The sequence below is a fragment of the Lepidochelys olivacea genome (genome assembly GCF_965140295.1).
Source record: "Lepidochelys olivacea isolate rLepOli2 genome assembly, chromosome: 1".
Taxonomy (NCBI): domain Eukaryota; kingdom Metazoa; phylum Chordata; order Testudines; family Cheloniidae; genus Lepidochelys; species Lepidochelys olivacea.
Genome location: NC_140411.1, coordinates 215,620,065 through 215,643,262, shown reverse-complemented (window position 1 = coordinate 215,643,262; position 23,198 = coordinate 215,620,065). Strand labels below are relative to the sequence as shown.

Sequence of the window (23,198 nt, the reverse complement as noted above, 5' to 3'; positions counted from 1 at the left end):
ATCCGCACCACTGACTTGCCTGAGGTTCCCCGATCTGGAAAATCTGTGTCTGGTGTTGGCATTACAGGGATCCCTACCTCTTTTCCCCTCTCAAAACCTTTGTCTGTTCAGGTCGGTCCCCTCTCTGAGGAGCATGCATTCCTCCTCTCTGATTCCACCCCTGCAAACCTTCTGGGACGGGACTTGCTATGCAAACTTGGCTGTTTTATTTACTGCTCCCCAGATGGTGTCTATCTGCAAATCCCTCAGTCTTCCTTATGTGATTCTGTAGCCTCCCTGCTGTCTGAAACTTCCCTCTCCACTCCGGTCCCTTGCTGTCCCTTAACTCCATCCCTAGAGCACCTAATCTCTCAGGTTCCTTCCTCCCTATGGCCATCGCACCCATCTGAAGTGGGCCGATTAAATACTGACCCAGTTTGGATTACTGTAGACAATTCCAAACCTCTGCCTTGCCTGTCTCAGTATCCTTTGAATCCAGTTATATCTGCATTAAAAGAACAAGGAATTATTGTCCCTTGTTCCAGCCCCTGTAACACCCCTATCCTCCCAGTTCAAAAGGCTGATGGCAAATCGTGGCGATTTGTTCAAGACCTTCGAGCTATTAACCGTATTGTCATACCTTCTTTTCCAGTGGTTCCTAACCCTGCTACAATACTAGCGTCTATTCCTCCAAATGCAACCCACTTTACTGTTGCAGATTTGTGCTCCGCTTTCTTCTCTGGCCCAGTTCACTCTGAATCCCAGGATCTCTTTGCCTTCTCCTACAAGGGTCAGCAATATACATGGACTACCCTTCCCCAGGGGTATACAGAGAGTCCATCCTATTTTTCTCAAGCCCTAGCCAGGGATCTCGCTGATCTAGTTTTCCCATCAGGATCCACACTGATCCAATATGTGGACGACTTACTCCTGTGCTCCCCCTCTCTGTCTGCCTCAGAAACTGATTCACTAACACTTCTCACAGCTTTAGCGAATAAGGGTCATAAGGCTTCTCGCACAAAATTGCAGCTCTGCCAAACCTCTGTCACATACCTAGGCTTCCTTCTCTCCCAGGGCTCCCGTACACTCTCTCCAGCCTGGGTACAAGCCATCCTTGGCTTTCCCCAGCCTTGCTCTCCACGCCAGGTCAGAAAATTCTTAGGCATGACAGGGTTCTGTAGGCAATGGATTCCCCAATATGCTTCTCTGGCTAAACCACTCCAAGAACTCACTCGATCCTCTGTACCTAACCCCATGCCATGGCCACTTGAAGCAAACGCTGCTTTCATCTCCCTTAAGCAGAATTTAGTCTCTGCCCCTGCCTTAGGGTTACCTAACTATGACAAACCTTTTACCCTTTTCTGTCACAAACAATCTGCTTGTGCCCTCGGGGTTCTTACTCAGGAGCACGGTGACAGAAATCGCCCAGTGGCTTATTTTTCTGCAACCTTGGACCCTGTAGCCCAGGGTTTACTCCCTTGCCTACGTGCTGTAGCTGCTGCAGCATGCCTGGTCGAGATGTTTGAGTCCCTTGTCCTCCGCTCTCCTCTCACTCTCATGGTTCCCCATTCTGTGGAAACTCTCCTTCTGCAACGCAACCACTGCTCACCTCTCCTCTGCTCGCCTCACTAGGTATGAACTTTTGCTGCTTTCAGCCTCACATATCACTATTAAGCGCTGCTCCTGGTTAAACCCTGCTACCCTCCTTCCTTTACCTAGTGATGGTGAACCCCATGACTGCCTTGCAACTGTCTCCGCTATCACTGTCCTGTGCCCCGACCTTTCAGATGTACCTCTCCCTAACTCTGACCTGGTATTATTCACTGATGGGTCCTGTTATAGAAATGACCAAGGCCACCTTCTTGCAGGGTACACTGTGGTCTCTCTCTCTGAGACGATAGAAGCTGCGCCCTTACCCTCTGTGACCTCTGCCCAGGTGGCTGAACTGATTGCTCTAACCCGTGCCTGCTTTCTAGCCGAGGGGCTCTCTGCCACTATTTTTACTGATTCTCGGGGTTGTGCATGACTTTGGCACCCTCTGGCAGGCTCGAGGTTTTCTTACCTCTACTGGTATCCCTATCAAGAATGGCCCCTACATTGCCGCCCTCCTGTATGCAGTTTTACTACCATCTGCCTTGGCAATTGTTAAAGTGTACTGGCCACTCAGCGGCAGACACCGAGGTGGCAAAAGGTAATGCACTTGCTGATGCTGCTGCAAAACATGCCGCCACTATAAAACCTTCACCAGAAGCGTTTCTTGGTCCCCTCTCTGTCTCTGTAATGCCACCATCCCTGTCTCATCTCGCTCAGCTCCAGGATTCTGCCCCAGAAACAGAGAAAGACTGCTGAAGTGCTTTGGGTTGCTCTTTGCATTCTGATTCCCTTTGGCGATCGCCCACCGGTACCTTTGTAGCCCCCCTCTCACTTTACCCGTCTCTAGTCGCCCTGCTACATGGTGTTTTGCATGTCGGCAAGGAGGGGATGGTCTCTGCTATGAGTAAGGCGGGGTGGTGGGCTCCCCATTTCAGCTTCTTTGCAACCCGCCACTGTGCCGCTTGTGTTACTTGTCAAAGCCACAAAGTAGGCAAATCTGTAAAAGTAACACAAGGGTTCCGGGGTTTGCCTCAAGCACCTTTCCTACACTGGCAACTTGATTTTGTACAAATGCCAAAGTGTCAGAAATATGAATTCATTTTAGTTATAATATGTCTGTTTTCGGGTTGGATTGAAGCCTTTCCCTGTCGCAAAGCTGATTCATTGTCCGTTGCAAAATGTCTGTTAAACCACATTATCCCTACCAAGAGAATTCCTGCCACTTTGTCTAGTGACCAGGGAACACATTTTACTGGAAAAATTGTTCAACATCTAAACCAGGTATTACATGTCACCCACCTGTTGCACTGCCCTTACCATCCACAGAGTGCAGGGGCAGTTGAAAGGCAAAATGGTGTGCTTAAAAATAAGCTGGCAAAAATCTGTAGTTCCACAGGGTTAAACTGGCCAGCTGCTTTACCACTGGCCCTTACAGAAATTCGGTCATCCCCATCCCAGAGACACAAATTGAGTCCATTTGAAATCATCATGGGACGCCCTATGCGAACAATGGCTACTATTACCCCAGCCCCAGACCTAAACCTAACTCACAGCACGCTCCTCCAGTACTGCAAAGGGTTAATGCAAGCTGTGAGCTCCTTCCATTCGCAGGTGCGAGCAGCTTGGCCGACGGAACCCACCTCTGCTGCCTGTCACACTCTGAGCCTGGTGATTGGGTCTACCTGCAGCACCACCTTCGGAAGCACGCCTTGGAACCCCAGTGGAAGGGTCCATACCAGGTACTGCTCACCACCCAGACAGCAGTGATATTATCCAGCATCACTACATGGATCCACGCCTCACAGTGTAAGCCAGCGCCACCTCAAGGGGACCAAGCAGCTCTGCAAGACCACGCAGAACCAGCTTCAACCCCAGAAGACAAAGAGGAACAGCCTGCAATACCTTACAATCTGCGCTCTCATAAGGGTTGCCAGAAGCAGAGGGTAAGCAGACAGCAGGACCCAACAAACAAGAAGCAGTAGTGAGCCTAGCGCCTGCTGCCTGGTGGACATAAAACCGTGACTGCGGTTCCCTCGAAAGGGGTTGTCGGAACCAGAAAGGGTCCTGCTTCCAACATGTGTCCTTTGAGAAGCTTAATCCTCAGCTACTGTGTCCTGAGGGTCTGGGGAATCCAGAGTGACAGTGACAATTCTTTCATCCAACAACAGGTGCAGATAGCCCAGATCCTGAATATTTCTAATTGCTGGGTCTGCAGCCACATCCCAGCTCACTCACAAGCTAGTATCCCCACCATGGCAATCCCTTTGAATTCCTCAGAGCTTGCTGGAGAACCCTATCCACTTAAAAGGACATGGAAGGAAAATGACACTTGGGGGCTGGGAAAAACATACGTTCCTAAACGTATAAGTGTGGTGAAAGGAAAGGGCCACTGGTGCTGGGTGTGTAATGGGACAGGGCTGAATCTAGGGAGGAGCAGCTGTCTCCAATACATCGTGTCCCATGGTGTATGGGACTATTCAAACAAGGTTGGAGAATGGCGAACCGGGTATGGAAAGATAAACTTCCTCTCAACCTGGGATCAAACCAAAGATTCAATCTCTTGCTCCCCCTACAGCCTCCCTGAGAAAAACAGCACCATCTACAAATGTCATGTGAATACTACCTCTTCTCCCAGTGAAAATCATCCTGTGCCCTTTGGGGGATACTATTCCTCCTTCGTAGATTCTTACATGTCAAAGGGTTGCAGTCAACCCTTCCCAGCTTTAATGGGACATCATTGGGTTTGTGGGGAAAATGCTTACACTGTGTTACCAGCAAATTGGTCAGGTATCTGTTATCCTGCTCAGCTTTTCCCACAATTCCGGGTGCTTCAATCCCTCCCAAGAAATCGCCTCCGTAATTTCAGGCGAAAAAGGAGGGACTTGCCAGATGCTAAATGGTATGTGGATAACATAAGCCCCCTAATTTGGGAAGAAGCTGTTGGCATTTCTTTAGTCCCAGTAGGGGGGGTAATCCACCATGCAAAAAGGCTTTTAAGGTTACAAGCGGCGGTTGAGATCATGGCCAATGAAACAGGAGAGAGCTTAAAAGCTCTAGCCAAAGAAGCAGGAGCGGTCTGACAAGTGGCCCTCCAAAACCGTCGGGCATTAGATATAATACTGGCAGCCAAAGGAGGGACCTGTGCTCTAATTGGAATAGAATGCTGTGTATACATACCTGATAATACTAATGAGGTAATAAATCGTGCTAGCCATCTGGAGCAAATTGCATACCTTCCCCATGAAGAACCAAGTTCCTTGTGGAAATGGATAAGTAACTTATTCAATTTCTCTAGTCTGGGAAACTGGTTGTTTCAAGGAATCCTGACTATCCTATTTGGAATTCTAATAATCTTTGTGTGTTTTCAATTGATTTCTTGTTGTATCTGCACAAGACACACCATCCATCAGGTTACCCCTAACCAGAGTGCTAATCTAATGTTGTTAAATGTCACCAGTGAAAGTAATGAAAAAGAACGATTGATGTATGGAATCCAGTAAGTCACTGGTCATGGGTGTAGCCTTGACCAAAAGGGGGGATTGTGGAAGTATAACATTGTATAAGTATAACGTTGTATAAGGGGACATGCTGGATACATTGTATATGAGAGGGCATGCCAAAACATGTTACAAAGTATCTGAGGGAGCACACGTAGGGACAGTTAGCTTTTGAATGGAGAAGCAATTAAGATAGAGCCAGCACGTCTAAGAAGCAGGCATCAGAATGGAAGGTGTGAAGGGCAATTAGTTAAGTTAACTGGAAGCTGTTAAAGGAGATTGTTAAGGGTGGCAGGTAATTGAAGATACCTGACTGGTCTCAGGGATCTCGAAGGGTGGTGACTAAAATCTTTTTCTTCTTTTGTCTGTAACTTCTCTGTAACTTGTTCTCCAAAAAACTGTATAAATTAAAAGACACAAGCCCCACTCAGGGGGCTCACTTCTAAATGTATTAGCAGAGCAGCTTTGCTAATAAAACAGAGTGGTCTGATAAATTGTGAGTCTGAGTCAAACTTTGACACTAGCCATTAATATTGCATTATATGAGCATATTTATAGAACTGACCTCTGTTAACACGGGGAAATATTCTGCTCTTTTTCAGATTTATATCCATGCAAATGAGATCAGAAGTTGACCCACAGTAGGCAATACAGATTTACCATTTCAGTTTCATCTTCAATAACAAGCACCTCAGATTTTTTTTCTGAACAATATTCTTTATTGTTGTTCCAAGTCTCATGATCTTCTGAGTAACAGTAACATCCCCCACTGTGCAGCACCCATCCATTGGGGCAGAGCTTACATTTTGAATCTGAAGAGTTAAGGAGTGAAGAGATATTAATATTAGTTATTTATAATTGTTTTATGTATTGCCAAATTCAAACTTTTGTTGTGGATTTTGAAAACAGAAGCCAAGTTTTTTTTTTAAATGGGTGCCTAAAGTCATGCCCTTAAGTCTGTATTTAGGCACCTAAATAGGTGCCTGCTTTTAAAAGTCTGAACGTTAAAATGAGGCATTTTTCATGCCTTATGTACCTTGTACCCTTTCTACTTGTGCTGCTTTTCTTTTGGCTTTTCCATAAGGAGAAGTCCAGCAGGCAGGTGTTGGGAACTAGCTGATCCAATTAAGCAGCAGCTAATGATTGGCTCTGATTCCCAGCTGGAAGATCTAAGTGAGGCCTCAGTGCTGTTGTGGGGTGGAGGTGAGAAGGTATAAACACTTTTCTGGCAGGGTTGGTGTCCTGAGGTTAAGAGAGGGCTGTTATACAATTCCCTGAGCTGTGGGGTGGGGATCCTGCAGGATCAGTCCAGGTCAGGACTATCATTTGTTCCAAAACCATAAGGAACATAGAAAAGTGACAGAAAGTAAAAGAGTCTGTGCAGAAGGCTGATATGGAGTGGGAGTGTCTGATTGTTTTGTCCCCTGAGCCAGTGGGGAGGCCCACCACACAACAGCCTCCTTCCATGAAGTCTTCTGAATATAACAGGGCTGGGCAAACTACAGCCCGGGGGCCACATCTGGCCCTCCAGACATTTTAATCCAGTTCTCTAGCTCCCGCCAGGGAGTGGGGTCAGGGGCTTGCCCCACTCCACACAGCTCTTGGAAGCAGCAGCATGTCCCCCCTCTGGCTCCTATGTGTAGAGGCAGCCAGGGGGCTCTGCATGCTGCCCCTGCCCCAAGCACCTCCCCTGCAGCTCCCATTGGCTGGGAACCGGGGCCAATGAGAGCTGCAGGGGAGGTGCCTGTGGATGGGTCAGCGCGCAGAGCTGCCTGGCTGTGCCTACATGTAGGAGCCAGAAGGGGGACGTGCTGTTGCTTCTAGGAGCTGCTTGAGGCATGCACCGTCTGTACCCCTGACTCCCTTCCTCCCTCCCACACCCCAACCCCTTGCCCCAGCCCTGATCCCCCTCCTACACTCCAACCCCCTCCGTCCCAGCCCAGAGCACACTCCTGCACCCTCACCCCAACACAGAATTATAGAATATCAGGGTTGGAAGGGACCTCAGGAGATCATCTAGTCCAACCCCCTGCTCAAAGCAGGACCAATCCCCAATTTTTGCCCCAGATCCATAAATGGCCCACTCGAGGATTGAACTCACAACCCTGGGTTTAGCAGGCTAATGCTCAAACTGAGCTATCCCCCAACCACTAATTTCATGAGCATTCATGGCCCGCCATACAATTTCCATACCCAGATGTGTCCCTTGGGCCAAAAAGTTTGCCCACCCCGGAATATAAGATGCACCTGTTGGGGAATGCCTAGGTTAAGGACATGGATCCACATTCTTAAAGGTATTTAGGTGTCTTGGGAGACAGGCCAGTCCTTGCTTACAGACAGCCCCCCAACCAGAAGCAAATACTCACCAGCAACCACACACCACACAACAGAACCACTAACCTATCCTTGCAACAAAGCCCGTTGCCAACTGTGTCCACATATCTATTCAGGGGACACCATCGTAGGGCCTAATCACATCAGCCACACTATCAGAGGCTCATTCACCTGCACATCTACCAATGTGATATATGCCATCATGTGCCAGCAATGCCCCTCTGCCATGTACATTGGTCAAACTGGACAGTCTCTACGTAAAAGAATAAATGGACACAAATCAGACGTCAAGAATTATAACATTCAAAAAACAGTAGGAGAACACTTCTGATAGGAAAAAAAACCCAGAAAGCGACCCTATAATCATGTAAAGCTACGCTGCTGTCTTTTTTCTATGCTTATCTGTCCTTTCTACTTTGTTTATGGATAGAAAGAATGCGAACTGTGTGTAACCTGCACTCCCTGCTTTTGGGGAGAGAATTCCTTATACAGATAAGCCTCCATGCTCTTACCTACCCCAGAACTTCAAACAGACTGGGTTAACCGGTTTGAACTGGAAGAGATATCACAATGTATGTTAAACCAAGCTATAAAAGCTCATCCCTGTTCTTTGTTTGGGGCTTCACCATTTTCCTCTGAAAAGGAATTGGTGAGCCCTTCAGCTGTCGTATTCGCTAGCAATAAAGTGCCTCACTTTATCAAAGAGCCAAGACTCTGTGTTTTGTTTGGCTAATACAGAAGTCCAGGGAAGGCTACCCTCCTAACCCTAGACGGGAGGGGAACCCTTTTTCCCTAACAATTTGGGGGCTCGTCCGGGATCGCCTCTTCTCCGGACCGGTGGACGGTCGGGACTCTGAATCCTTCTTGCCGGCACCCGGGTTGCTTTAACCCTGAAGGCTTCCCGTCTCGCTTCCACCCGCCGCTTCGGCGAAATAAGGCATCCCGAAGGCACTAGGGTCCGGACCTATTGGTGAACACCGGCCGGTGGGAACTTGGTGAGTTCTGAATTTTTCCTTTGTGATTGTCTAGACAACAGCCGGGGGTCCCGTCTTTGGGAAAAGATGGGGGGGGGGTCCAGTAGAACTGTTGATCCTTCTACGCCTCTGGGCTATATGTTAAAACATTATGATAGGGATATCAAGGCCTTACAATCGGATGGCAACAAAGCTTTGTATAAGTTTATATTTTTGTGTCAAGGTCCCTGGGTGGGAATGACGCAAGACGACCCGGAACCAGGAAATCGCTGGCCGGGGGAAGGAACATTTGAGTTACATAACATTGTTCAATTACGAAAAGTATTGTATGATTTACAACCGCGGCAACTTAAGTATTCTGATGTATGGATAAGGGAGGCCGAACGGCGCAAAAGTGCCAGTGTAACTACTAGTTTACGTGCTGAGATAGAAAAACTTAAAGCCATGCGGCCCCCACCATACAATCCAGAATCTAGTCATGCTGACCAGAAGCTAAAAACGTCAAAGTCTATTTATCCCCAACTCCCATTGAAAGAAGCGGGGGATCCTATACCATTGGAAGAATGTAGCTGGCTATGGGGTGGGGTACCGCAGCCTGACCCTGATGCACCCACTCCCCCAACCGGGGAAAGGAGCGGTCCCACTCTCCCACTAGCTACCGATACCCCCACAATTAACGCAGAGCGGGGGGGCGATCCGGAGGCTGGCACCTCTACCAGGGGGTTGACACGTCCTGATCCGCGACACCCCAGTGATGCAACCCCTGCAAAGACCCGGTCTCACGGTTCTCTAGGCACCCCTAAGGCAAAAGTTCTTGGAGCTGCAATAGCTAGTGCAGTCCAAATGCCTATGCGACAACTGCCGAGCGGTAGAGGGGGGACACAGATGGTGTATGTCCCTTTTACCAGCACGGATCTAATGAATTGGTCATCTACTTTTCCCTCATTTCGACAGTGTCCGGAAGAATTTATTAAAAAGTTAAAGGGTATTTTCACAATGTATAATTGTAATTATGACGATGTGGAAATGATTTTAAATCAAGTGCTAAGCGAGGGTGAGAAGGAAACGGTGTATAAGAAAGCTAGAGAGACGGTGCAAGGCAGGGCGGCTTATCCGCAAGAGAAACCTGAAATGGATTGGGATGTTCCAGAGACCGTTCAAGAGTGGGATAAAATGAGAAAGCGAATCTTAGAAGCATTAGAGGATATGTCTAAGCCTGTGTATGATTGGGGAAAAGTAGATGCATGTGTTCAAAAGCACGATGAGCACCCAGGGGAATTCTTCCACCGCCTTTGTAAGGTTTTGAAAAACCACGGCGGCTTAGATCCAACCTCCCCTGTAGCGAAAACACAAGTGATCGGCCAGTATGTAAAAAATTTATTACCATTCGCTCGGAAGTATGTGTGTAGTCAACCAGCTTATGAAAACAAAACGCTGGAGGAGGTGGTGGGGTTAGCAGCCCATGCCTGGAGGAATAGGAAGGAATTAGACACTAGGAGGTCCGAAAAGCTCCTTAATCTGCAGTTGCAAGGTTTCCAAGACGGCTCTCGGGGACGGGATGCAAGCCGCAGGAGGGGAGGCTTTCGGGGACGAGGCGGAAGAGGAGGCAGCTCTACCCAGGGATGGGGATCACAAGGTCAGAGCTTCCAGCCACGGCCCGGGAGGGCAGGGCCAGATGAGTGCCGGCGGTGCCGACAAAAAGGACACTGGGCTGCCCAGTGCCCAAATTACCCCCTCCAGCCAGCTGACCCTCTTATGCAAGCCTACCAGAGGGTACAGGAAAGGGGGGGAGAAAAAGGAAGTACTGATTGAAAGCTAGCCACCCACAATGCTTCGTCCCCCTCGCCAGGAACCCCCTCCGCTTCTTGGACAGTGCAGTTGGATGCAAACCACCCGGAGCTTCCAGTTGTGGTGGGAGGAAAAACTTATTCAATGTTAATCGACACCGGGGCAGATAGAAGTACTCTACAGGACCCCACCCTTCCTACCACTTCTGCAACCGTAAAAGCTATAGGCGTTGGTGGCACCGTGTGTGCCCTTCCTCTACCTGCGGAGCAAACGGTCCAGCTTGGCCCGTTATCAGAGGATCATAGCTTTTTAATTGCAACTTCCTGTCCTGCAAATTTATTAGGTAAAGATCTGTTATGTAAACTACGAGCAACTATAACTTGCAGCCCGGAGGGGCTATATCTCTCAGTCCCTACTTCGGTCCCTGAAGCTACGGTAATGGCATTGTTAGCCACTACACCCACCGCCCCCTTTGTCCCTGCTGAGTTATCTGATATTCCTGAAGCATTGTGGGCCTCGGCGTCCACTGAAACTGGACTGTTAAAGTCAGCAGAACCGGTGTATATCAATTACCGTACAGATGTCCCTCTGCCCCGAAAAATGCAATATCCATTGCCTAAAGAGGCCATAGAGGGCATTCGGCCAGTCCTACAACAGCTTTTAACTCAAGGAATCATTAAGGAGGCTACCAGCCCTTGCAATACACCTATTCTTCCTGTTAAGAAACCCAAGCCTGGCCCCGATGGCAAACCGGTTTACCGTTTCGTGCATGACCTCCGACTGATTAATGCTATTGTGATCCCGAGAGCTCCGGTTGTTCCCAATCCAGCAACTATTTTAACTGCTATTCCCCCAGGGGCTACTTATTTTACTGTGATTGATCTGTCTTCAGCATTTTTCAGCATCCCTGTGCACCCAGACTCACAGTTCCTATTTGCCTTTACCTTTGACGGATGTCAATACGTATGGACCCGCCTCCCTCAGGGCTACAGGGAGAGCCCTACCATCTTCAGCCAGTATTTAAAGCGAGATCTGGACTCTATTTCGTTGACTATGGGTTCTTCTTTGATTCAATACGTTGATGATCTGTTATTGTGCTCTACAGCCAAGGCTGCCTGTGTACAGGACACTCGAATCCTTCTTTTTGCATTGGCCGAAAAAGGTCACAAGGTGGCACTCTCCAAGCTACAGTTTGCCCAACCCGAGGTGGAATATTTGGGGCATCGTATTTCATATGCTTCTACTGCACTTACTCAGGACAGGATTGAAAGCGTTCTGAGTATGCCAAGGCCTACCACTAAAAAGCAACTCCGCCAGTTACTGGGAGCAAGTGGCTATTGTAGAGCCTGGATTCCGGCTTATGCGGAGTTAGTGCACCCCCTCACCGATTTGCTGCTGGATTCCGTTCCCGAACCCTTACCATGGACGACTCTACACAATAACGCCCTTACCGCCCTCAAACAAGCATTAACTTCTGCACCAGCCCTGGGCAGACCGGATTACGCAAAGCCTTTCACCTTATTTTGCCATGAACAATCTGGCACGGCGTCTGGTGTGCTAACTCAGCCCTTTGGGCCTGGCCAGCGACCGGTGGCTTATTTTTCGGTCCTTCTTGACCCAGTGGCTCAGGGTCTTCCGCCCTGTCTCCGCGCTGTTGCGGCTGCCGCCGTGTTGGTCGAGAAAGCTTCGGGGCTTACCTTGGGCCACCCTCTTCTAGTTCAAGTGCCTCATGCCGTTGCAGCACTTCTTAATCGTGGATCCACGCAGCACCTCACAGCAGCCAGACTGACCAGGTACGAATTGGCCTTGCTCGCCAATCAGGCTGTTACCCTACGCCGCTGCGAAGTCCTGAATCCTGCAACCCTTTTGCCTCTGCCTGAGGATGGGGAACCCCATAATTGCCTCCACGTGGTGGATTTGATCTCCACGCCTCGTCCTGACCTCTCTGATATTCCATTGCAGAATCCTGACCTCCAATTATTTTGTGATGGTTCCGCCTGTCGGGACGAGTTTGGGGCCTTGCGAGTTGGCTATGCAATTGTTACCCTGATGGCAACGCTTGAAGCGCATGCCTTACCTACACAAAAGTCAGCGCAAGCAGCAGAACTTGTGGCGCTTGTTAGGGCCTGTCAATTAGCTGAAAACAAAACTGTGGCCATCTATACTGACTCCAAATATGCCTTTTCGGTATGCCACTCTACTGGACAACTTTGGAAGCATCGTGGGTTCCTTACCTCCAGCGGCTCTCAGATCTCCCATGTTGCCTTGATTTCTGCCTTGTTAGAGGCTATTCAACTTCCTGCAGCTGTTTCGGTTACACACTGTAAGGGCCACTCCCGCGCCTCGGACGAGGTTTCCAAGGGAAATGCTGCAGCCGATTCGGCGGCCCGTCATGCTGCCCTCTGTGGGGCTCCAGCCCCTTTTCCTTTTTTGGCACCCCTGCTACTGCAACCAGTGACGCCAGCCGTTTTGCTCTCTGCCCAGCAGACGACGCCCCCAGCCGAAGTTAGCCGTTGGAAATCCATTGGATGCCACCTAAATGAGGACAACCTCTACGTCAGCCCGGACGGTCGTCCGGTTCTCCCAAGACAACTCCTCCCTCAGGTTTCCCAGGCACTCCACCTGGCCTCGCACCTGGGAAAGGGGGGATTAGTGGCTCAAATGGAGAAGTTGTTTTTTGCTCCGGGGGTCCATGCAGCTGCGAAGACCGTCACTGCACAGTGTGAATTGTGTCAACGGTACAATCACCAAGGAGCAGTCAAACCACAAGCTATGGGACATTGCAAACTGCCTGAGTACCCATTTGCTGTGGTCCAGATGGACTTCATGGACTTACCACCAGTGACAGGACTAAAACACTTGCTTGTCCTGGTTGATCTTTTTTCAGGGTGGGTTGAGGCTTTCCCCACTCGAAGGGCAGATGCAGTATCCGTAGCGAAGTGTCTCCTCAAGGAGATAGTGCCCCGCTTTGGGATAATGACTCGTTTGGAAAGTGACCAAGGCCCCCATTTCACTTCCCAAATTATTCAACACTTAGCAAAGGCCCTCGGCATAAAACAAGCCTTGCATACCCCCTATCATCCACAAAGTTCAGGAAAAGTAGAAAGGGTGAATGGGCTGATAAAAATCCAATTGGCAAAGCTATGCGAGCAGACTGGATTAAAGTGGCCTGAAGTGTTACCCATAGTGTTAACCAATCTTCGTAATACACCCCATAGGAAGCATTCGTTGACACCGTTCGAAATTCTATTTGGCCGACCCTTGCCGATTCCTCTAACCAGTGTAGACGGGTTTGCCCCAGCAAAAACTTCATTAATGGCTGGGCAAGATAAGTTGGCGGGTTATTGTCGCATGTTGCAAGATGCCTTGAGTGATGCATGGGCCAGAGTAAAAGATGCCCAACCTTTACCGCTTGATACTTGTGCGCACTCTCTTTTTCCAGGAGACTTTGTCTGTGTTAAAATCCATCGAAGGAAGCATTGCCTGGAACCAAGGTGGTCGGCCCCGGCCCAAGTCCTTCTGACTACTCCAACTGCAGTGAAGGTCGAGGGCATCGATAGATGGGTGCACTGCAGCCACTGTAAAAAGGTTCCTGCTCCAACATCCCCAACGACTCCCATCACGACCGCCGCTTCTACATGAACTGGGTACCGGTCAATCAGCGGAATCAGAAGCAGTTACAGAACTCTGGAGTATTAGTATACTGTTACAAATATTGTATTAATATTATTTTTTTTAGAGTTGTTAGTAGCTGGTAGTGTTTATAATGTATGTATGGCTATGGGCGTTAACCTGGACCTCTGCCCTGGGGGGTTGGGATAAAAATACGTTTCTACAATTAGCCCAAAATTTAACCAACGCATGGAATGTTAGTGACTGTTGGGTGTGTTCCCACTTCTCTTCCCATTCACTGCAAGGGTTCCCCATTTTGCCGGTTCCAGCGCTCCTCAATTCTTGGCAAAATGGTTTGGCGTGGTACGGCCAAAAGGGAAAAAGGGGAAGGGGACCCATAAATTTTAGGACCTGGATCCCGAACCATCGCCCAGACTTGCTCGTTAAGGCCCCCTTGTGCGTAGAAAAGAGGTCGCTACGCACCCGAGGCAAAACTACTCTGGGAAAATACCCGAAAACCCACTGTGAGAAAATTCTAATTTTGGGAAACAATGCAAGTACTACTCTTTTGCTGTATCCCAATGGTACTGAGGTAGCCAACTATGCCCGTGCTGGAGGCTATGTGGGGTACATTCTCAGAGAAAATGCGACTCAATTTGCCGGCCTTACATTATGGAAATGGGGGGGAATAGGACCCAATCCTGATGATGCTGCATCCCTGGTGGGACGATTGCAGGAAGTATCTCAGAACTCAGGGGGCAATAAAGGCAACTATAGCATAGTATTAGGAGATCATCACTTATGGTGGGTATGTGGCACTTGGGCAGGAAAGACCTTGCCCCCAAGGTGGTTGGGAAGATGCACGGTGGCCTTTGCCTGGCCAGGAGGGATGCATCGTAGAGACTTAATAGAAATCAGAGACACAACCCGACGAACCCGTCGAGATACCAGTTATAATCCTATTGTCGAGGAAGGCAGTACAGGTATGCGCGCCTTCCGTATTCTGTTTCCGTGGGTGGGGGTGGGCCAACTTGAATACGCGCTAAAAAATATGTCAGCCGAAATGGAAATATTTACTAACGCCACTCGAGATGCAATCCGAGCTTTGCAAAAAGAAATAAGCTCACCAGCTGGTTGCCTAACTTTGGATGGCTAAAAACCTTGTTTGTGTATGGAGTGGGATTCCTTATGATTGTGGGTCTGCTGTTTTGCTGTGCGTCCAGTTGTTGTGCTCTCTTCCACCGGGTATGTACCAAAACCATGAGCCCAGCAAAGATACTATATGTAAAGAAGGGTGGTGTTAACCAAGATGAGAAACACATGAACATGTTAAACAATGAATAATGAGCCATGTAAGATAATTATCTTCAGGCTCAAAGGGGGGAACTGATAGGAAAAAAAACCCAGAAAGCGACCCTATAATCATGTAAAGCTACGCTGCTGTCTTTTTTCTATGCTTATCTGTCCTTTCTACTTTGTTTATGGATAGAAAGAATGCGAACTGTGTGTAACCTGCACTCCCTGCTTTTGGGGAGAGAATTCCTTATACAGATAAGCCTCCATGCTCTTACCTACCCCAGAACTTCAAACAGACTGGGTTAACCGGTTTGAACTGGAAGAGATATCACAATGTATGTTAAACCAAGCTATAAAAGCTCATCCCTGTTCTTTGTTCGGGGCTTCACCATTTTCCTCTGAAAAGGAATTGGTGAGCCCTTCAGCTGTCGTATTCGCTAGCAATAAAGTGCCTCACTTTATCAAAGAGCCAAGACTCTGTGTTTTGTTTGGCTAATACAGAAGTCCAGGGAAGGCTACCCTCCTAACCCTAGACGGGAGGGGAACCCTTTTTCCCTAACACTTCAATCTCTCTGGTCACTTGATCTCAGACCTAAAAGTGGCAATTCTTCAACAAAAAAACTTCAAAAACAGACTCCAATGAGAGACTGCTGAATTGGAATTAATTTGCAAACTGGATAAAATTAACTTAGGCTTGAATAGAGACAGGGAATGGATGAGTCATTACACTAAGTAAAACTATTTCCCCACGTTTATCCCCGCCCCCCCACTGTTCCTCAGACGTTCTTGTTAACTGCTGGAAATGGCCCACCTTGAGTATCACTACAAAAGGTTTTTCCCCTCCCCCCCACTCTCCTGCTGGTAATAGCTCATCTTAAGTGATCACTCTTGTTACAGTGTGTATGGTAACACCCATTGTTTTATGTTCTGTGTGTATATAAATCTCCCCACATGCAGTATTTTCTACTGCATGCATCCAATGAAGTGAGCTGTAGCTCACGAAAGCTCATGCTCAAATAAATTTGTTAGTCTCCAAGGTGCCACAAGTACTCCTTTTCTTTTTGCGAATACAAACTAGCATGGCTGCTACTGTGAAGACAGATACCATGACCTTTAATATTGCTTCACCATCACCAGTACAGATAGAGGATTATGTTCTCACTAATGTAGAAACATTCACATACTTGGGCAGCACCATAAGCAGGATGGTGGAACAAGCCAGGACATCCAGAACAAAATCAGTAAAGCCAGGAACACCTTCAGGAGCTTAAATACAGGCTGGAAATCATCAAAATACAACACCAAACCCAAACTCAAGATTTATCAGAGCTGCGTACTTTCAACACTACTTTATAGTGCAGAATGCTGGGGAATGAGAAAGTATGACATGTCTAAATTGTTTTCATTCCATACAACCTGCCTCAGAAAATTCCTCCTTATCTTTTGGCCCAGAACAATTTCAAACCAAGATCTACTGACACAGTGCAGCGAAGAAGATCTGAGCACCATCATTGCCAGGAGGCGTTGGAAATGGATCGGTCATGTGCTTTGGATAGAAACTGATTCCATCACCAAAGTAGCAATAAAATGGACACCTGAAGGCAAGTGAAAATGAGGCCATCCAAAAACAACACGGTGAAGAGCTGTGGAAGCCAAGCTGAAAAACCTGGGGCACAGCTGGGGAACCATTGAAAGACCTGCCAGCAACAGACAGGAGTGGAGGAGCTTCGTCACTGCCCTAAACGCCAAAGACGTAATAGGAACATAGAATCATAGACTTTAAGGTCAGAAGGGACCATTATGATAGTCTAGTATGACCTCCTGTACAATGCAGGCCACAGAATCTCACCCACCCACTCCTGTAACAAATCCCTAACCTATGTCTGAGCTTTTGAAGTCCTCAAATATGGTTTAAAGACTTCAATGTGCAAAGAAGTTACCCATGTGAAAGTTACCCATGCCCTACGCTGCAGAGGAAGGTGAAAAACCCGCAGGGCCTCTGCCAATCTGCCCTAGAGGAAAATTCCTTCCCGACCCCAAATATGGTGATCAGCTGAACCCTGAGCATGTGGGCAAGACTCACCAGCCAGACACCCAGGAAAGAATTCTCTGTAGTAACTCAGATTCCACCCCATCTAACATCCCATCACAGGCCATTGGGCATATTTACTGCTAATAGCCAAAGATCAATTAATTCCCAAAATTAGGCTATCCCATCATACCATCCCCTCCATAAACTTATCAAGTTTAGTCTTGATGATGATGATGATCAACTCTTACAAATGGGTATTACTGGGTTGGACTAACCAACAGAGCAAAGGGATGGGAGTGGTATATAAGCTATTTCAGCTGTGGCTGGCAGGTGTGGGGGATGTTGGCACATCTGGCTGATCAAACCTAGAGAAAAAATCAAATCTCCCAAAGTAGAGTTGAGGAAGTGGTACTTGCTGGTTAGTTTTGATTTGGGGTGAGGTAGGGTGTGCGTGTGAATGCATGTATATGTAAAAGGGGGACAGACACTATTGGTGGCCCTGTTACTTAATTTAAATGCCAACTTCACAATGGAGTCAACTTTATTCCCATGTTTTCACCCTCTCCAGAATTCCATTGAAAAATGATGGCCAAAACTTGAACTGTGCTTACCTTAGCATGAAGCAAATGGCTACTGTTGACTGTGTGTTTCTAAGGACTTGTCTACACTTGAAATGCTGCAGCAGTTCAGCAGCATATCTGCACTGCTGTAGGCCAGGTGGACACTGTACACTTACTGTGGTATAACTACGTAGCTCAGGGGGGTGAAAAATTCACCCCCCTGAGGGATATAGTTATACTGACCTTAGCCCCCCATGTAGAGTGCACTATGGGGGTAGCTCTCTTGCTGACATAGCTATTGCCTCTCAGGGAGGTAGAGTTATTAAACTGGTGGGAGAGCTCTCTCCTGCTGGCTTAGAGCATCTTTACACAGAAGCAAGGACTTCCCTGGGACTGACAACAGCATAATATCTCTATAGTTGCTACATTCAGCCTTATAGCCCTTTTTGAACAGAGTCAGAATAATTCCCTTCTTCCAATCATCAGGAATGATACTGGTGTGTCAGATTGTCTGGAAAAGCCTTTGCAGTCATGGTATAATAATATTCTAACCTGTCTTCAGCAACTTAGGGGTGATGCTGTAAACCTCTGGTTCCTTCCTAGACTTCAGCTTATGGACTGCTATCTGGATTTCTTCTTGATTGAAGAAAGGTGGCTCTATTGTAAGTACCGGCCCCTCTTCAGTTGAGGAGCATCTTGAAATGATCTTCGCTTCGATGTGACTGATCCTGCAGACTATGGCAGATGATACTATTCTGATGCTTTACTGGACAAGTTTGTGCCACCTTCCCCCGCAAACACCACAAAGTTGAGTAGAGGGTTCAGAGACTGTGCCTGGCAGAAGGCTGTTCTGAACTGGCTGCCTGAGTCAACCACCAGGATTCCTTATCTTTTTTACAGTGGCTTGACAACATTCTGAAGTCAAATCCAGCTCTCGATAAACGTGTTTCAGAAGTGCCACCTCATTTTGTTTCTTAGTTCCAACTGCTGTAAACATCTCTTCACTGATCCACGGTTGATGTTTGAAGGGCTGAGGCCGCAGCACCAAGCTGGCAGCAGTCAGTACTGCGGACAGAGGAAGTGAGACTTCAGTCTGTAATGTTTCAGTGGCCTTACACAGGTCAGAACAGAAAGCTATCTGATAGCTTGGATGCAATACGAGCTTTTGGTTGAATTGCACTAATTTTGGCCCATTTACTGTCTGCCTTCAAAGGTGAAGAAGTAGTTTTGTCAGTAGAAGTTGATGGTCAGTGTCAAGTGGAGCACCTCTGTGAAGGCGTACATCAGTGACCATTGATCACCAATGATTGTTAATAAGGACATGATCAGTAACAGTCACAATGAAACCATCTGGGCTGTACCAGGTCAGTTTGTGAAACCTTGGATGACAGAAGAGCAAGCCAATGGTCACCCTGTCATTGGCAGCTGCAAATTCCAGCAATCACTGTCTGTCCCTGTTCTTCTACCCAATACCAAACTTCCTGAGAGTACTCACCCAGGTGTCATTATCTTTTCCTTCCTGAACATTAAAGTCACTCAGGATCATGATAACATCTCTCATGATGACATATCTTCTTGGAGTTTCATTGAGGAATAACTGCAGTTGCTGGTAAAAATCATCTCCAGCCACATCATTGGTCTTGTACCATATACTGTGATGGTGGTAAAATGTCCAGAGCTGGTAAGGCGTCAGATGCTGCTAAGTCACTCATTAATCACCTACCAACCTGCAGTGCCCATCGGTCATTGTGGGAAAGTACAATAGCCACCCCTTGCTGGAGAAACCTATTGGGGCAGCCTAACAACAAAAATCTATAGTGCTCAACATTCTTTTCCCTGGCCATCACACTTCAGATAAAATGCAGATGTCAACATTCAGGCTTTTCAACTGCTTGACAAGGAAGATGGCTTTATCTGTTTCAGACAGTGTTTGAATGATCCTGGCACAAATTTTACATTTGCCCCGAACATATAGCATACCGGAATGGCACTTTTGCAAGGTTTCACTGGTAATTTTTGCCTCAGTGGCAGAGAAACTCTTGGCTGTTTCATCTACAAGGACCATCAACTAGATCATCACAGGTGGTCAGCTTCAGTATAAACACCCTCACGATGTGAACATACCAATCCTTCTTGTTAGTGTTCTTTCAAAGTGCACTGAAGTCAGTGGAAGAGTTCTGTTGGCTTCAATGGGCTTTGGATCAGGCTTTCTTTGCCTTTTTCTTTCCTGCCTGCATTACTGCCCCCCTTCAGTTTCTGAACCCAGTAACATTCACCCTTACTCACCATCCTCTTCTCAGTCCCTCCCTCCAGTCTCCCTGCAAGAGTCTTTCTTCCATTTATAACATTTACACTTCAGCCTTCTTGCTCACATTCATGAGAGATTATGAGAAAAATGTCTTTGCTGGGTAGCTCTTTGCTGACATAATTTGGCATGAGCAGTCAGCAAACAGCACTGTGGTTTTAGCAAACTTTAAATGCTTTGGCCACTATGTGAATGTCACTGCAGGAAGTGGAGAAAACTTCTGTATCTGATCACACTCTTTCCTGTCACTGCCTGTGAAATGTGCCTGATATTGCTTTTTAATACAAACCAATTTCAATTGTACAAAGACGAGGCTGTGACACTGGGTGATGTCAGGGGAGTGAAACTGGTATAAAACTGGAGTGATTGCAGTGGGGAATCAGGCCCAGAGATTTTAAGAATCTGAATAAAAATCCCATCTATTTTCAACTGCCCAAGTTTCCCTTCCATGGTGCCTCCCAACTGACTGTGATGTCAGAATCTGATGAGTTCTCCCACCTCATAAACTATTTCAGTATTTTCCATTCACTTTGCACTCGCTTTGTTTAGGGGGAAATGACTATGGATGGTGCCAGGCCATGGGGAATCAGGCCCATAGAGTCAGAAGTTAGTGTTCTATATCGGTGTGTTACTGCTCAGAAGCGTATGGTCTCTCCAGCCCTTCAGGAGTCTTGTGTCAGGATGGGAAGCAACAGCAGATCGTTCTCTCTCTAGTTGCCACTAAGCTGATTTTTTCTTAAATCCACTCAGGCCTTCCTAGCCATTGTAAAAAATCAGAGTGTGTTTATATAACCACATTTCCCTTCTGTATCATATTCCACAATCAAGCAGTCAGTTGTCTCCCTACACACAGGCTCCAGCCCTTGGGGTGATAGATCGTTTCCTGAGAAATATTTTCTTCTTTACAAAGGGTCTGGTTAGAGCATTGTTCTGCATCTGCACATCGAATTCTACGACAGAACCAAAGGACGTTCAGCTCGGTTTACTTTTACTCCTCTAGTCTCGCATGTATTTTCCCAGGACAGGTAGGGATGGTGGAGCCTTATTTGCATCGTAAGCAACATGTTGATGGTGTATGAATGATTCAGAAAGAAAAAAGATTCACATTTGAGTCTAATCAGCTCTGTCTTTAAATGGGGGCAGGGGAGGGGTTGTTGAATAGCATCCAAGACTCTTAGGTAGAATCCACACCACCAGATAGGAACACCTACCCGCACCCTGTCTCTTTTTTTCACTAGGATTTAGCCCCTTACCCCCTGCTTATCAAGTGCAGTTCAGTTGAGGGTAACCTCCTCAGTCAGGGCAGGCTAAGCACAGTTCTGCTGTCCTTTGCTCAGACAATAAGGACAATATAATCATTTCCCCTGCATTCAATAGTAAAGTGATTTGTAACCCAACACCAGACAAAATGGATCACTTTGGCAACACAGCTCTGTCTGCTGGATAGCTAGGCAGAGTAGGTGTGTTCATGTAAATACAGTCTGCTCCTGAAGTCTTTTCCCCTCCCCAGGTCATCACTAGCTGTCAGGGGAGAGCTCGTTCAGACCCTGTTACATATAAATTGGAACCCTTTGGTCCCTAAAGAGAGTGGGTGTTATGTGTTCTGGAGACCTGTCTCATGGGGAGGAGGCTGCCTCATGATCCCTACAGATTCAGAGCTACATTTTCCAAAGGCCTGAGCTTTTAACTGCCTGACCAGGTGACCGCCCCGACTCCCCCACACCACCCTACCCAGCTGCTGTGCAATTATTCATTTCACCAGCCGTGGTACATGAACCAGCCAGAGACAAAGAGCAGTCACTCAGAACCTGGTCATTGCTGTTGAACACAGCACCAGCAACATCTTCAGAGCTCACTCCTGAGCCAATCCAACCCCAGGCAGGAGGGGAAAGGGAACAGAAACAGGAAGAAAAGACTCACAAGACCCTCACAAAACACACAAGGCTCTGAGTTGCTACAGAGAATTCTTTCCCAGGTGTCTGGCTGGTGGGTCTTACCCACATGCTCAGGGTCGAACTGATCATTGTATTTGGGGTCAGGAAGGAATTTTCCACCTGATCAGATTGGCAGAGACCTGGAGAGGGGGGTTTCATCTTCCTCTGCAACATGGGGCATGGGTCATGTGCTGGTTTGAACTAGAGTAAATGGTAGATTTTCTGTAACTTGAAGTCTTTAAATCATGATTTGAGGACGTCAGTAACTCAGCCAGAGGTTATGGGCCTATTGCAGGAGTGGGTGCGTGGTGGCCTGTGATGTGCAGGAGGTCAGACTAGATGGTTATGATGGTCCCATCTAGCTTTAAAGTCTGAGACCCAGAAATGGAGCAGAGTCCAACTGAACACCCAGCAGGAGTCACAGGATATAGGGACACTGGGATAAATCCAGCAAGAATATCCCTGTTTGGACTTTCCTGGAACCATGTGCAAGTATACACACACACACTTGACATACTGTTGGACAACAGCCATATCCATATGCAAGATGTGACAGGGAACATGTGGCATATGAACAAGGACATTGCTGGGATCAATCTCCCACCTCTGCTGCTGCCATATGCATAGAGCAGTCCAGGAGGGCCTGTCCCAGGACATGGAATCAGTAGCATAGGTGTCCATACCACAAAGATGCAGGTATAACCCTGAGAGTGTATGTTCCCAGTGCACAGGGCCCAATCCTTCCCCCACCCCCCAGTGGCCATAACTGCAGTTTGGGATTACATATCCTGTGGCATAGTTTTGGCCTCTCTTGGAGTCAGACTGGGGATGACTCAGGAAATTTCAACCCTCATGCAAATTTCATCCCTGCCTGGGGAGAACATCCATTCTGACTGGCTGCCTTCCCCACAGTTTAACTCAGGCTCTTGTTGTGCCTGACGCACTTCCTGCTGTGACTCTAGGGGAAGGTCAGAGATATGCACAGTAGGAACAAGGCAACATATTTATGAAATCATCTTTTTGGCCCCAATTTAGCAAAGAACTCAAGCACATGTGAATTATCACATCCCTTTTCAGCAAAACTCTTCAGCACATCCTTCATTTTAAGCAGATACATAATCCTATGGAGATTCAATGAGACTATTCACATGCTTGCTAGTATGAACTCAGCCTGAGGAGGTGAATAGTGAATTAAACCAGCCTTGACTGTGGCTGGTAGGAGGCACCTATGATCCCGAAGCGAGGCAGTAGTCACAAGGAAATGATGATAGCCAATCTGCTGTGTAGTTTCCCC

The 23,198-nt window shown here is 47.5% G+C and overlaps 1 long non-coding RNA gene across 1 annotated transcript in view; it reads right to left on the bottom strand.

Moving 5' to 3' along the window:
• Nucleotides 1–23,198, bottom strand: part of LOC311514824 — a 38,340-nt gene that overhangs the window by 5,583 nt on the left and 9,559 nt on the right. The window lies entirely within an intron of this gene.